The following is a 12,303-nucleotide window of genomic DNA, read 5'->3' on the forward strand; positions in this document are numbered from 1 at the left end:
GAAACGGGTGAACGAATTTTTTGCCAGGCAAGTTGGTTTTTTGTTTATTTTGAAGTGTCATTAGTATGTCTATTCCTAATGCAATATATATGCCACACTCGGTTAAAGGTTTCAGCATCCTAGATTCTGTTTTGACGAAAGTTAATTGAAGAATATATAAACTGATCATGTTAGATTATTTTGAAATTTGACAATGTGACTGTTCTGGTGGTTTTTTTTCTCCTAATTTATTCGAATTTGTAAGTTTTAAAAACTGGATTTAACAATAAACAAAATATGTTTCTGTCAATGCTGTACAAATGGTTTAGTTCCCGCAATCCGAAGATAACGTTCAATACACAAAAATATCTTGTTTTCAAAGCTAAGCCATTTGGTTGCAGACTTATTAACTTCCAAAGGCAATTTTTGGTTGGGCAAAACTTATTGAAATCCATAGTAAAACTTTGCAAAAGGAGTGTAGAAGGTCATATTTATTAAAAGATCATGTATGTTTTGTAATTGTGGTTGTATACAACACTTGCGTGAAACTATATATTTATATAATTATACTAAAACAACAAGTTTCAAACATTGAAAAATATGTAAAATATGTACTGCAAATATTTGTACATATTAAATGTAATCATTAAATTATATTTTCAATGGCAATTATTGACATTTATGTTCTGTTACTTGTTTTTGTTATAAAATGTCATTTTATTCTTTCTTCTTTTACAACAATTATACACTTAATGTTTTAAATTACATGGTTCTCAATACTATAATCATCAGTAAAAGCCTGCAAACAAAAAATAGCATATAGCAAAAACATTTATTGATACTTCAATTCTAAAATATGTCATCATATGTAAAATGCAAATGAAAACTACATACAAAACAAACGTATGTGAGAGTAACTGTTGTATGTAAGTGAATTATTTTCATCATAAACATAAGGACATGTGCACACATACGATGTTACTCGACGAAATTTCCAAAGTTTATCAAAACCACAAGAAATGTTAATTTGTTTGTTTCGTATGTAAAGATCAAGCAGTTGCTTTAGACATAAAGTATGTAAAATGTACTTAAAATATTTTTAGAAACTTAAAATTTAAAAATGACATGATTGTTTATGATATTTTCGGATTTGATGTATATGATCATTTGTCAATTGGTATTTCAACCGCCTCCGTGGTCGAGGGGTTAGAGTCGATGACTTCTAATCCAGTTACCTCTCTGTGGGTTCGATGCTTTGGTAGTTTAGCGCGGAGGAAGGTAGTCTAGTACTGGGTGCTACTCTCTAGGAACGATGGTTAGGAAACTACCCGCCTATATGACTGAAATACTGTTGGAAAAGGGCGTAAAATGAAACAAACAAACAATCAAACAATTTGTATTCTAAAATTAGATCATAATATAACTGATAAACGATTGGTTATTTACATTGACTGATACGTGACAAAACTACTTAAAGTCATTGTTCGAGTTAGGAAATTTGGAAGATGTTTCGATTGGTCAATAATAAGCAACAATTTAAAGAAACATGCGAATAATGTCCTTGTGTTAATGTTAATATAGTTTTTATCTACTATATAATCAAATTTATTTTTAAATCTCAAAAACGAACAATAATGAAAGCTGTTTGTTGCTATTTTTTTTTTCTTTTCATGCCAAGATATAAAAAAGTCCTAAAGACTTTGTAAAAAGAAAGGAAGTATATCGAGAGAAAAAATGATGAAGATAAACAAAACTGAACTTCAATTTAGCATATTGTGGTTATATATCTATTTGAAAGACCCTGTGTTAGGATATAGCTGCACGCATGCACAATTTGTATATATATTTCTTATTAGATGAACAGGTATAATTGCCTTAATATTGGTAATTATTTTTAAAAAAATGATTATTATTCCTCGCTAAAAACATGCATACCACATTATTGACACAAAAGTTTGCAACCAAAAATGCTTGAAGTATAAGTCTGCAACCAAAATGTGCCTTGAACAAGATATTTTTGTGTATTGAACGTTATCTTCGGGATTTGCGAACTAAACCACTTGTACAGCATTGACAGAAACATATTTTGATATGGTTAAATCCAGTTTAAAACTTACAAATTCGAATAAATTAGGAGAAAAAACCGACCAGAACAGTCACATGTCAAATTTCAAAATATCTACATGATCAGTTTATATCTTCAATAACTTCGTCAAAACAGAATCTAGGATGCTGAAACCTTTAAACCGAGTGTGGCATATATATTGAATTATGGAATAGACATACTAATGCACTTCAAAATAACAAAGAAACCAACTTGCCTGGCAAAAATTCGTTCACCCGTTTCAAAAAATTACGCCGTGTTCGCCATTTTGTCAAGTTTGCAACCAATTCGCTCGCTTGAACCAAGTGTGCAACCACTTCACGTCCTGCCCCTTGTATACACTGTACATAATCCTATTTGGAAAACCATTGTCTGCCCGTGAGAGATAGTGATTATCCATAATACCGACCAATGATTGATTTAACTCTTTTCTTAAAACATAATTAGTATATAAAGTAAAGTTGATAAATATATCTCTGATAACAACACGACAGTTTGCGCTACATGCCGTACATAGTGGTACATATCCGGAACATATACGGTTAGATACGGCAAATATCAGAGTGACATGCGCAGTCGCTTTTTCGGAATTTACTGTTCACCGACTTTCGATTTTGAAAGAGGAACAAGAAATGAATTCATGGGTAAAATTTAATTATTGCAACGGTGCGGTTATATATATTTGTTTCTTTATGTGTAAGTAATAATGGTATAAATCTTTGTAACTTACGTTCAATTGTCATTGCTTGAAATTTGTTAGTAAGTTAATAACTTCATTTTATAAATTCTACTTTCGTTTTCAATTGATATGTTGATATTTTTATGCCCCCGCCCACAGGCGCTTGTCACATAATCAAATATTTTACATAATCGGTCTATATCTTTATATACATATATAGACCGATTATGTAAAATATTTGATTATGTGACTAGCGCCTGTGCCCCCGCCATGTAATGGCCGGGGCATATAGTCCTTCCGTCATTCCGTCATTCCGTCATCATCAGTTTCCGTTCATTAACTTAGTAACGGTTGCACACATTCAACTCAAACATATGGATATGTCATGAGAAAATACAGGTCAAGTTCGAATTTGGTCATGGTTCGATGATTTTTGGCAGAGTTATGCCCGTTTATGATAATAATATGAAATTTTCAGTTTCCGTTCATTATCTCCCCAACAGTACAACACATTCAACTCAAATTTGACATATGGATATGTCATGAGAAAATACAGGTCAAGTATGAATTTGGTCATGGTTCAATGATTTTTGGCAGAGTTATGCCCCTTTCACTTTGAAAATAATATGAAATTTTCCGTTTCCGTTCATTATCTCCCCAACGGTACAACACATTCAACTCAAACTTGACATATTGATACGTCAAAGGAATGCACAGGTCAAGTTCAAATTTAGTCATGGTTCAATGATTTTTGGCAGAGTTATGCCCCTTTCACTTTGAAAATAATATGAAATTTTCAGTTTCTGTTCATTATCTCCCCAACGTAGTCAAAATATATTGACGTGCCAAAGCTTGATTCTGAGATATTTACGTTCTGGGGCAGAATCTCGCTTTAAGAGGCGAGATATTGCCCAGACACGAAAATAGCACAATATCTCGTCGCGCAGTACAATTAGTTGGACTACTCCCCAACGGTACAACACATTCAACTCAAATTTGACATATGGATATGTTTTTGAAATGCCCAGGCCAAGTTCGAATTAGGTCATGCTTCAATGATTTTTGGCAAAGTAATGCCCCTTTCACTTTGAAAATAATATGAAATTTACAGTTTCTGTTCATTATCTACCCAACAGTGTTACATATTCAACTCAAATTTGACATATGGATATGTCAAAGGAATGGACAGGTCAAGTTGGAATTTGGTCATGGTTCGATGATTTTTATGCTCCCCGCAAAATTTCGGGGGAGCATATAGTCGGCGCCTTGTCCGTCTGTCCGTCCGTTTTCTTGTCCGGAGCATAACTTGAAAACCTTCGGAGATAATTTGTTTAAACTTCATACAGTGGTAGAGGGCATTGAGGGGGAGTGCAGTGTCAAAGAACTATAACTCTATTTTGCCCGGTTTTTGAATTATCTCCCCTTATAGAAAACTCTTGTCCGGGGCATAACTCTAAAACTATAAGACATATCAACATGAAACTTTGTAGGTGAATAGATATCAATGGGTAGATGTGCAGTGCATAAGACCAATAACTCTTTTTGTCCTAATTTTTAAGTTATTGCCCTTTGTTAATTTCAACACTTTGAACTTTGTCAGGAACATAACTCTAAAAGTATAAGAGATATCAAGATGAAACATTGTAGGTAGATAGATCTCATTGAGTAGAAGTGCAGTGCAAAAGAACCATAACTCTGTTAAGCCTCATTTTTGAATTATCTCCCCTTATAGAAAAATCTTGTCCGGGGCATAACTCTAAAGCTATAAGAGATATCAACATGAAACTTTGTAGGTGAATAGATCTCAATGGGTAGATGTGCAGTGCATAAGAACAATAACTCTTTTTGTCCTAATTTTGGAGTTATTGCCCTTTGTAAATTTTAACACTGAACTTTGTCCGGAACATAACTCTAAAATTATAAGAGATATCAAGATGAAACATTGTAGCTAGATAGATCTCATTGAGTAGAAGTGCAGTGCAAAAAAAACCATAACTCTGTTAAGCCTCATTTTTGAATTATCTCCCCTTTTAGAAAAATCTTGTACTGGACATAGCTGTAAAACTATAAGAGATATCAACATGAAACTTTGTAGGTAGATGTATCTCAATGGGTAGATGTGCAGTGCACGAGAATCATAACTCTGCCTTGCCTAATTCTGGAGTTATTGCCATTTGTTTATTTTTAGCTCACCTGTCACTTTGTGACAGGGTGAGCTTTTGTGATCGCTTTTCGTCCGGCGTCCGTCCGTCCGGCGTCCGTCCGTAAACTTTTGCTTTAAATGACATCTCCTCATAAACCGCTGAGCCAATTTCATCCAAACTTCACAGGAATGTTCCTTTGGTGGTCACCTTTAAAAATTGTTCAAAGAATTTAATTCCATGCAGAACTCTGGTTGCCATGGCAACGGAAAGAAAAATCTTTAAATATCTTCTTTTAAACAACCCTAAGAGCTAGAGCTTAGATATTTGGCATGAAACATCTTCTGATGAGTGTCTACCAAGTTTGTTCAAATAAAAGCCCTGGGGTCAAAATTGGCCCCGCCCCAGGGGGTCATAGATTTTCCCTATATACATATAGTAAAAACTTAAAAAATCTTCTTTTAAAGAACTGTAACAGCTAGAGCTTAGATATTTGGCATGAAACATCTTCTAGTGAATGTCTACCAAGTTTGTTCAAATAAAAGCCCTGGGGTCAAAATTGGCCCTGCCCCAGGGGGTCATAGATTTTCCCTATATGCATATAGTAAAAACTTAAAAAATCTTCTTTTACAGAACCCAAAAAGCTAGAGCTAAGATATTTAGCATGAAACATCTTCTAGTGAGTGTCTACCAAGTTTGTTCAAATAAAAGCCCTGGGGTCAAAATTGGCCCCGCCCCGGGGGGTCATTGATTTTCCCTATATGCATATAGTAAAAACTTAAAAAATCTTCTTTTAAAGAACCGTAAGAGCTAGAGCTTAGATATTAAGCATGAAACATCTTCTAATGAATGTCTACCAAGTTTGTTCAAATAAAAGCCCTGGGGTCAAAATTGGCCCCGCCCCAGGGGGTCATTGATTTTCCCTATATGCATATAGTAAAAACTTAAAAAATCTACTTTTTAAAGAACCCAAAGAGCTAGAGCTAAGATATTTAGCATGAAACATGTTCTAATGGGTGTCTACCAAGTACGTTCAAATAAAAGCCCTGGGGTCAAAACTGGCCCGCCCCGGGGGTCATTGATTTTCCTTATATATGAATTTGTCCGGACCATAACTCGGAAACCATAAGAGATATCAACAAGAAACTTTGTAAGTTGATAGATAACAGTGATTAGAAGTGCAGTGGAAAGAACAATAACTCTGCCTTGCCTCAATGGGTAGATGTGCAGTGCACGAGAATCATAACTCTGCCTTGCCTAATTCTGGAGTTATTGCCATTTGTTTATTTTTATTTTTTGAATTTGTCCGGACCATAACTCAGAAACCATAAGAGATATCAACAAGAAACTTTGTAAGTTGATAGATAACAGTGATTAGAAGTGCAGTGGAAAGAACAATAACTCTGCCTTGCCTAATTTTGGAATTATTGCACTTTGAACTTTTTCCAGGGACTACAAGAGGTGTACTTTCCTGTGTCCAAAACCTATTCGGGGAGCATCACCCGGCTCAAACCGGGCTCTTGTTTGGCAGAGTTATGTCCCTTTCACTTTGAAAATAGTATAGATACATCTTAGGAATAAGCAGTTTAAGTTTGAATTTGGTCGTGGTTCAATGATTTTGGACAAACTTATCTTTCTTGAATGTTAGAAAAATTTTGAACTTTCAGTTTCAGCACTTATACTTTAGTGGAAATGTATGTAGCCATTTTTTTTTAGCTACAAATATGAAATATGCTATTTTCAAAAGGTTAAGACTGAATTATTTCAGTTCCTTGAACATTGTATGAAAATGGTTTGTGTTAACATTGAAACGTTTTAAGGGCTTTGAACTTAAAACAAAAAAAAATAATTTGTGCAAACAAATTTGGAACTAAATATTATAACATCTGAAATTTTGGCTGCATGCGGGGGCATCCGTGGCATGATGACACATTTCTAGTTGTTTATAAAAGCCATATGTATTTAGTGTATTGATTAAAATAAACTCTTCATTACCCGTTAGAAAAGACAATGTCTAAATCTAGAGACAGCACAGAGACAGGTTTTTATAGAGATTAGTCCAACTAATTGTATCGATACCACAGGTGGCAGTATCAGTGTTTGGACACCCCACCCCTATCTGCCCCTGGACCCCTACTACAACAACTGAAAAAAATAAATAACTCAACACTCTAAGGCTTACTATACCAAATACAAAACCACCGCTGAAATTGTATAAAATAAATATTTTTCCACTATCAAAATTATAGTTATAGAAAGGTGAAAAGCCTACTATATGTTCATTTGCCAAACAATGTGGAACACGGGAAATCGTCGTTTCGGCGATTGAGGCGCATTCCGACAGGATTTCGCTGCATCATTCCTTATCATCAATAAAAAGAACTAGAATTCCACAGCTTATCTAATTAAAGTCCAACGAATATCACTATCATTCCGATTTTTTCTTTTTAGCTTGACTTCTTTTTTTTTTGAAAAAAAAAGTAGAGGTATTGCTTTAGTCGCGGCGGCGTTCCCGTTCCCTTCCGCAAACTTGTACCTGGATCATAACTTTTTTATTTCTTGGTGTATTGTCTTCATACTTGGCCACAACAACCCTTGGGACAAGACCTTGCAGTAGACCACACTAACCTTGACCTTCATCCATAAATGACCTTGACCTTCAAGGTTAAAAGTCCAAATTTTGCTTGTTCATGCTGTTATTGGCTGTAACTTTGTTATTTTTGAATGGATTGTCTTCAAACTTGAACATAATAATCTTCAAGGATATCCCTTAAAAATAACCTGACAGACCTTGACCTTCACTCTTAAATGACCTTGACTTTGAAGGTCAAATTATTGAAATTTTCATTTTTTTGGCTATTATTGGCTGTAACTTTGTTATTTTTGAATGGATTGTCTTCAAACTTGAACATAATGATCTTCAAGGATAACCCTTAAAAATATCCCGACAGACCTTGACCTTCACACATTAATGACCTTGACTTTGTTTTGGCTGTAACTGGCTGTTACTTTGCTATTATTGAAGGGATCAACTCCATATTATAACAGAACATACTTAAAGACAAGACCTTGTTGTTTATCGTGACTTCACCACGTGACTCCACCACGTGACTTCACCAAGTGACTCCACCACGTGATTTCACCATGTGACTCCACCACGTGACTCCACCACATGGCTCCACCATGTGACTCCACCACGTGACTCCACCATGTGACTCCACCACGTGACTCCACCACATGACTCCACCATGTGACTCCACCACGTGAGACCACGACGTGACTCCACCACGTGACTCCACCACGTGAGTCCACCACGTGAGTCCACCACATGACTCCACCATATGACTTTCACGTGACTCCACCACATAACTTCACCACGTGACTCCACCACATGACCCCACCACGTGACTCCACCATGTGACACCACCGTCTCCACCATGTTACACCACCATGTGACACCAACATGTGACACCATCATGTGACTCCACCACATGACTCCACCACGTGACTCCACCTTGTGACACCACCACGTGACACCACCTTGTGACTACCATGTGACACCACCACATGACTCCACCACGTGACTTCACCACGTGACTCCACCACGTTACTCCACCATGTGACTCCACCACGTGACCTCACCATGTGACTCTACCACGTGACTCCACCACGTGACACCACCTTGGACACCACCACGTGACTTCACCACGTGACACCACCACATGACTTCGAATTGCGTGTCTCTATTAATTTTATATACATATAAATTAGTAAATTTATATATATAAAATATATAGACAAAACTAATGTGACAAGACAGAATGATTAATTTTATAAAAAGGAAACGTTAATATTTTGTTCAAACATTTCTTTTTTTGCTTTTAGAGAAAGTTAAAAGACAAGCGTTGCCCCCGCCCGGCGGTGGCTTTTGTTAAATAACAGTTACATTTAGTTTGTATAGTTTGTTTCATTCATCACTTATTGCTAATAAGATATATAATTATTAATATCGGATTACATTGTTATGGAACGGTGCATAATTATATAAGTTCAGGTTTTATAAATGCAGAATGATATAATCACAGAAGTTTTGGGCGATGGACTCAGTGCTTGGTTGTATTGAGGTGAATTGAAGGAAAATAAAATGATACAAATTCTTATTTTCATCCTAACAAGCTAACAGAAAGACAATTGATAAGTTCTTGTATGTGTTTAAATTTAGAATCAATAAACATTTCTCTTTTAATGCTGTATGAACATTCCTCTTCAAATGCTGTATAATTTTTAAACATTCCTATTCTAAGGCCGTATAAGCATTGCTTTTCTTATGCTGTATAAACATTCCTCTTCTTATACTGCATAGATTTTCTGCTAATGCTGTATAAACATTACACTTCTCATGCCATATAAACATTCATTTTCTAATTCTTTATAAACATTTTCTAATGACGTATAGACTTTCGTCTTCTAAGGCCGTATGAACATTCCTCTCATAAGGCCGTAGAAACATTTCTCTTCTATGGCCGTATAAACATTTATCTTTTACTGCTCTTCTCATGTCAAGTACATGCTTATTTAATATGTAATACATTGCCATGTATTTATCGATTAAGAAAAATTATTGGTATCATGATATAATGACTATTTACCACCGATTTTGAGTTTTGATGCGTATGAATTGACCACGAAGGCCGTAGGTCTGAGTGGTTAATTTCTTCGCATCAAAACAACAAAGGGAGCAGACTCAAGAGTGATTAATATAAGTTACAAGATACTTATTATTTACCTGTTCCAATTTTGCGACTCCGTAAGAATTGTTTTGCACGGCCGTGCATATATATTGACGTGACATCATTTGGGTTATACATAAATAGTAGTGTAAAGACGCACAAAATGTAAGCATAACACTAAAGGCGCATCAATGAAAAATGATTCTTTCGCTCTATAAACAGTTTTTATTTTGGGTATGTGATATTAAATAGAATATTATTTGTGTAGGTTCATAACTGAAAGTTTTTAAACTGTTGAATAAAATACTTTTTTGAATGCCAGAGGCTCACACATTCAATAAATTCAGTATTGAACCAACACTTATTTAATATTCTTTATCTCTAAGATAAACCTAACTAATCAATTTTGAAATTCAAGGAAAGTATTTTTTTAGCAAGAGTAAATTGTTTTCAAAGCTAAATGTCATAGTTAAACATGTAGATCCATATTGGATCAGTATTATGTAGTTCACTTTTATGTGATTTACTGTTTTACATTCACTTTTGTAATTTTAGTGACAAATTTATTGCCGAATATATCAATATTAATTCATATGTTTTTATATACCAATAAAGTGACTATATATGCAACAAGCTAAAATGGCTTTGTTCATTGTCTATTGTGATATTTGTGAAAGAATAGAGCTTCTTCATCTTCTTCTTCTTCTAAATTAAAAAGAAGACGGAAACATATCAAGGTCGCTTATAAATAACCTTGACCTTGAAGTTCAAGTTATTGAATATTTGTTTTGCTGTAACTGGCTCTAACTTTGTTATTAATGAATGGATTAACATCATATTAAGACAAAACATTCTTTAGGATAAGACCTTCATGTATTTCAAACTTAAATTGACCTTGGCTGATTGATAACCATGACCTCAAAGGTTAAATAATTGAATATTCACTGTTTTTTTGCTTATATTGACTGTAAAATTTCGTACTTATCAATGAATTATCTTCATACATGGACAAAAGAACCTTTTGGATAAGACCTTCAATATGGCTGAACAGACCATGAGTGTTATTTTCTTTTTATTATTTCCTTAATTGTTTGATGTTTGCTATAACTTTCTAAAAATGGACCTGGAATTTGAAAGTTGCTATATGACTACAAACTAACTGTTTTAAAAGAATGGCCAACGTAACAGCTTATTCTGATCCAGACTCCTCACTTTGTAATGTTATATTTTGATTTATTTTCTTCTTACAGATGAGATGATTTTAGTCTGAGTGTTGCACAAGATGCTGTAAAGAAGCAAAATGGCAGAGGGTGGACAAAGGTCAATAGGTTAGTAATTTTTTTTTTCAAATCTAAAAAACTTAGGGTCATAACATTGAGTTGAAATATAACATGATACCACAATTTTCATAGCCTTTTTAAAAAGAGCCAGTTTAAAAATTGAAAATGCTCTGAAATTTCAAAAAAGAATGATAATAAGTCAAAAATAATTGTAAAATAATCATTTTTATAGCTTAAACCTTAAGCTCAATTAACAATAGATTAGGAAGAGCTACTGTACTCACACCAGCATCAGTTTTGGTGTCTCAGTCACACTTTTGTTAAGTTTTTGCATGCAAGTTGGTATCTCTTAAGGACTGAGGAAAGTTGAGTGGGCTGTGTGATTGACAGCTGTTGTTATTTATGCAAAAGTGTATGACATATGAATCTTAGATTTCTTTAATTGGGAAGTTTTTATGTTGTGTATATTGAAAACTGAGAACACGCACAAAATTTCTTGTTAATTAACTGTAAAGGCTTGACAGAAAACTGCTGTTGAAGCTTTTAGTAGATACATTTTGACATACAATCTGTTTTCCTAAACTTCCCTAGGTTCAAAACCTTTTTGTAACATAGAACTTTTCCATGCTCAGATGCATGTTAGTATAGTATCAGTTGAGAAGATGTGACCCTCTACCAAGTTTTAAACTTAGTATTGTCTTGCTCCTGCTTGAGAAAATACAATATTGGGCCTTCACTGATGCTATCTTGTTGTAATAAAAACATTAAATTATCTTAGAAATGTTGATAATTATTATTTCAAGAAAAAAAAAAGAAGATGGAGGACATTTAACTCAAATTTCATACATTTTATACATTTCTTTATTGAATCTTTTGTAAGATTTAATATTCCATGTTGTTTTTTTTTTCTAGGAGGAGAAGATAATGATATTCCTTATGCTGATGCTGATGAAGGAATTGTGAGTATATGTATATTAAGATAATTTCGTTTAATATTTTAAAGTTATTGAACAAAAGTTTTTTGTGTGATTCTTTTACATGTGTTTTAAATGTTTCATTGTTGGATTTAGAGCAAATGTAACATTGTATTTCTAGTTGTGTATCTTTTTTTGTGTCAATTTGATATTTTTTATTTGTTTGGGTTGTCAGACCAAACAAATAATGGTAGCGAAATTTCAGACTCTAATGCTGTTAATTGCAAATGCCGAAAGTAGTCTGTTTTTTTGAAGCGGTTACTTCCCTTTTTATGTACACTAACGCCGAAAAATTCAGGGGAGATCACTGCTTGAAAGATGGTCAAATGACAGAATGATGCATTAATTTTCAAGCAAAATAATTCTCGAATGGGCGAAGATTTCTAATATTGTTTTATTCTTTATAGATATGTACA

General features: G+C 34.1%; 1 long non-coding RNA gene across 1 annotated transcript; it reads left to right on the top strand.

Annotated features, from left to right (window-relative positions):
- The first annotated feature begins 2,667 nt into the window (after positions 1 to 2,667).
- LOC132743052 (uncharacterized) lies at positions 2,668 to 11,934 on the top strand. The gene is made up of 3 exons (XR_009627520.1): positions 2,668 to 2,779; positions 10,884 to 10,961; positions 11,826 to 11,934. It is a non-coding gene; the product is annotated as an uncharacterized LOC132743052 (long non-coding RNA).
- The last annotated feature ends 369 nt before the right edge of the window (positions 11,935 to 12,303 follow it).

Source organism: Ruditapes philippinarum, unplaced genomic scaffold, assembly GCF_026571515.1.
Source record: "Ruditapes philippinarum isolate M1 unplaced genomic scaffold, ASM2657151v2 ctg20569_1_1_1_1, whole genome shotgun sequence".
NCBI classification, from domain to species: Eukaryota; Metazoa; Mollusca; class Bivalvia; order Venerida; family Veneridae; genus Ruditapes; species Ruditapes philippinarum.